Source organism: Lycorma delicatula, chromosome 12, assembly GCF_047948215.1.
Source record: "Lycorma delicatula isolate Av1 chromosome 12, ASM4794821v1, whole genome shotgun sequence".
Lineage (NCBI taxonomy): Eukaryota > Metazoa > Arthropoda > Insecta > Hemiptera > Fulgoridae > Lycorma > Lycorma delicatula.
In genome coordinates, this window is record NC_134466.1 from 17,472,224 (window position 1) to 17,477,045 (window position 4,822).

A 4,822-nucleotide genomic window follows, 5' to 3' on the forward strand; every position below is an offset into this window, starting at 1 on the left:
GAAACGTTTACTCTCTAAACAAGATAGTTTATATTTTCATCCGAAACCCTTATAGACCTTACTCGAAATACAAATTCGAAGAGTTTTTTTTTTTTTTTAATTAAGTTACTACGATTTACTCTGTTTCAAGAAAGTTAGAAAAATTAAACCGTTTAAAAATCAACGCGCACGATTCCATAAACTATTTTAATAATTTTAACAGCGTTCGTTTAAACTGCGAGTGTAAGTTCTATTAAACTACATCAACAAGTGTAATATCTGTTCTTATCAGATTAATAACCGATACGCCCGGCATCGCTGGGCCAAAATATTGGATTGATTTTTAGAAAATGACGAACTGCTAGGAACTTGCTCTACCTCTGTCACGAGTTGACCCGGTATTGCAATACCGCCGGGACCGGCCCCCCAAAAAAAAAAACGACGTGTAAATATTGTTTTCAGAGGATCTTTTGGAAATAATTATGCAATTCCTTCGATAGTGGAGTGTTATAAGAATGTCTGAAGCCGTTAATAAATTTCTTTGGGCGAATTAAAAAATAAGAATAAACTTTACTCGATAGAAAAATATCGATAAAAATTCAAAAACTTGCAAAAAAAAACCACAAAAACGGTTGACAAATACTAATACGATATTATAGAAACGGTAGCGGTATATTATAATAATGAAGCGTTCAATATAAAGAGGTGGAGGAACCCCATTTACGGTCGCCGAAGCTGTGTCGGACTCGCTAACAAGTTCCGCAAGATAGTAAAAACAGCGTATGTATTCCTGCGCACTACCGACTAAACCTCCACACAAAAACAGACACACACATAAACAAAACCTAGCGCAAAACAACATCAAACATACCAACACGTATACACCACCCGCGCACAGACACACGCACACCAATAACTCTCGCAACTCTCATACTTAATGCCATCAGCTTTAGTTCGGAAGTGGGGGAAGCCCCCGGAACCCCAGCCGGTGGAGTGATCTCCGGTGGCCAGCAACGATTCGCTGCGCCAAACCTCGAACATCCGCAACAGCATCCAGTACAGATAGGCTTTTAATAAAACCGTACTGATTTCGGTAGAGTCCACCCTCCTCCTCAACCGCGCAGTATTATTCTTTCAAAAATCTTGGCCAATGTATCTATCATAGATAAAGGCCGATAGGAGGACGGCAAGCCGGTTTCGGAATCAAAACCAGGCGCTGCCGCCAACACCTCAAAGGGAATACTCCCTCCTTCAAACAGGTGTTGTATACACTTAAAATCACCTCAAGGTCAGCTCCAACTGCAGCCTTAACAACCATATTCGGCAGACGATCTGGGCCGTGTTGGCGACACCAGTAAGTTATGACAAAATATTTCCAAATTCCAATAATCCTTTATTAGGATTAGTTTTATGTTTGTATCGATCGTTGTTTTCTTAGGTTTTATCGATGTTTTTCTTGAGCTCTTTAGCAAGGCGCTCAAGTTTCCTCACAGTTCATCTAGGTGGGGGAAATGTCCTCCTCCTCTGTGGGGGATTGCCTATTGCCTAGCTTTTATTTTCTTGGCTCCCCTCCTGCTGCTTGTAGTAGGCCTAGGCGGAAGCCCACCCGCCACCGATGGGCCGGCAATATCCCGTTCAAGGGCAACCTCCAGAATAGGGACTACCTTCGGAATAGGAGCGGTCGGCATAAGAGGGACTTCCATGTCCTCCCTGCTCAGGCTCACCATTGTAGGCTCCATTTCATCCGGCTTTTCCTCTATAGTGTTAGTTCGATTTGTTAAACGTAGCTTCTCGTTTATTTAAGCTACAAACCAATTATCAAAACCGATAAGAAACAAAATTAAAATTAAAAATTAATTTCAGTATCACAAGTTTTCTTCAAACCGATAATGATTAATAATAATTATTAAGAACAAGAATATTATCACAAGAGATAATAAATTCAGCAAAGTAAACAACTTACCAACTCACCAACGACTAACCCGCACTAACTTGTGTCACTAACGAACAGTCTGTTATAGACCCTATTGTCGATGACAATAAGGTCGATATCTAAAAATCTAATAAAAATTAGTCCAGCGTCCAAAACTCGAGAAAAATAAAAAAGCACTTCCAAAAAATAATCAAACCGACAGTACGAATCCCACTATCCGTAAAAAATACCGAAATCCCTTACCGAATTACAAAAAATCAGAGAGCCCAGAAAAACACAACCACTAACTTTAAAGACTCGTACTTATCTCAACTGTTCAATACTTACCGCCCTTAGTAGGATCAATCGAACCTCTCTCTTTTTCTGTGTAATTTCCGGAACCACCGTAAGACACTACTTCAGAAGTGAATGAGGATTATATGTACGGCTGTAAATGAAGTACAGTCTCAAGTCGACCGTTCCTCAGACGTGTAGTTAATTGGAACCCGACCGCCAAAGAACACCGGTATTCACAATCTAGTATTCAAATCCATATAAAAGTAACTGCCTTAACTAGGATTTGAGCCTTGGAACTATCGACTTCGAAATCAGCTGATTTGCGATGACGAGTTAACCACTAGAGCAGACAGGTGGGCTATCAATCGAACCTGAAATTGCCTTATATAACGCTGTACCATCTATATCAAAATTGTAGGTAACACTGACAAACGAAGCGGTCCAGGAATTCAAAACTTAAACAAGAAACACGACACATAAAACTTTTATAAAAATAAATAAATTTTACGTTATTACAACACACCCGTACATTTTGAAAGCGGGTGAAGTCGTTACACTCTAACTCTAACAATCCAATACTACAGGGTGTCCCATATAAAACGCAACCCATCAATCACTCATCCATGAAATTTCAAAAGTCAAGCTTACTCCCCTACTCGTTACTGAAATGGACTCGTCCAACATATGAACATCGCGGCGACGCAGTAGAACACTACCGATAGTAACAACAATGCAATCATAACGTTCAGTGTATCGCTAGAGACAAGATGGTGTTTTCGCTAGATGAACGTTTTTTTTAATGTCGAGTCGTACTTCAGTACGAAATCAGTGGTTGCAGTGCAAGATTTGTTTCTCCATAAGTACCCAGATAAACCAGTTCCTAACAAAACATCAGTATTAAGGTTAGTCGCAAAATTTAGAGAGACCGGTTCTGTTAATAACAAGGAACACAAAAGATCTGCGTCAGTGTTGAATACAGAAACAGTCACTGAAATCAAAGACCGATTATTCGCCTCGCCAAATAAATTGATCAGACGTTTGTCTACTGAAATTAATTTGTCTAAATCGACTGTTCATCGGGCGACCAAACGATTACAATTACGACCTTATCGCATTCAAACGGTTCATCCACTTCTTGAGCCCGACAAATAAAAACGGCTACAATATTGTCAACGGTTCCGTCGATTTCTGCGTGAGGGAATTAACGTTATGGATTCGTTATTTTTCACAGATGAAGCACGGTTTCATTTGGATGGCTACGTAAACAGCCAAAACAGTAGAATTTGGAGCGCTGAAAATCCCCACGTTTATCACGAAAAACAATTACACCCGCAGAAGTCGGGCGTGTGGTGCGCGATATTGCGGAAGAAAATAATCGGTCCTATTTTTTTCGAGTACACCGATATCAGGATATTTTATTTCGGTTCATCGCACTCTTGGAAGAGGAAGACAGACACTGCTGGCTACAACATGACGGTGCGACATCGCACTACGCAGGTTCAACTTCTGATTTCGTCGAGGAATTCTTTGGTAATCGTGTTATCGGTCGAGGCTTGCGGCCACCAAGATCTCCAGATTTGACTGCGGCGGATTTTTTTCTACGGGGTTACCTCAAAGAAAAAGCCTACAGCAACAAACCACGAACACTTGAACGATTGAAAGTCAATATTGAACAAGCTGTATTAAATATCCGGCCACAAACTTTGAAAAAAGTTGCAAGAAACGCTGTAAAAAGAATTGAAGCTTGTAGAAGATGGCGGCCACTTCCAACATTTACTCTAAATTTAAGGCAATGGATGGTAATAATAAAAATTACATTTACATTTACACATGCCTTTTTATTATTTCAATACCTACCAATATAAGGTTGGGTTGCGTTTTATATGGGACACTCCGTATAATACTAAGCAATAATTTGACAAAAAAAAATAATGTAGAAAAGATATTTAAAACTTTCTATGAAATCTAATGTTTCATTATTTAAAAAAAATCTCCTACTAAAATTATAAGGGAAAACTTAAACAGAAGAACTTTTATTCACAAAAAAATAAATCATCAAAATCAGACCATTAATTGGTGAATAAGACTGAAATACATTAAAAAAAAAATAATGCGCACAGGTTGAATCGAGAAATTCCCCATTTCTTTAAAGTAATTTAAAAATATTTATATAAGTATGCACTTTTAATTGAAAAGTTATAAATTTTTTATTTTAGTTAATATTGTCGATAAATACGATAAAAAAATATCTTAAATATTTTTATTTCATTAATTAAATAAAAATTGATGACAATTTTTTCCAGACAAAGGTAAATTAATACGGTAATTAAAATTAGAATATACTAGGTATCGGAGATAAAAAGACATAAAACGGTTCTTACGAGTAGGAAGTATTTAAAAATATAGGGAGGGATAATTTAACTGCTTAAATGAAGTAAAAAAAAGTACCTTCTGCTTCTTCTTCATTTTCTTTATAATGAATTCTAAAGGGGAAGGGGGCAGAAGGAACAATTCAATTGGCTTCAATCATTCCCTTTATTGCTTTACATTTACATTTTACATTGCTATAATAATATGACATCTACTACTACTACTACTACTACTACTTAATAATGATAATAGTAATAATTTGAA

At 37.5% G+C, this 4,822-nt stretch overlaps 1 non-coding gene across 1 annotated transcript; it reads left to right on the forward strand.

The window, feature by feature from the left end:
- Nucleotides 1-213: 213 nt before the first annotated feature.
- On the forward strand, nucleotides 214-411 carry LOC142333524 (U2 spliceosomal RNA). Its single transcript, XR_012758625.1, has one exon. It is a non-coding gene; the product is annotated as a U2 spliceosomal RNA (small nuclear RNA).
- The last annotated feature ends 4,411 nt before the right edge of the window (nucleotides 412-4,822 follow it).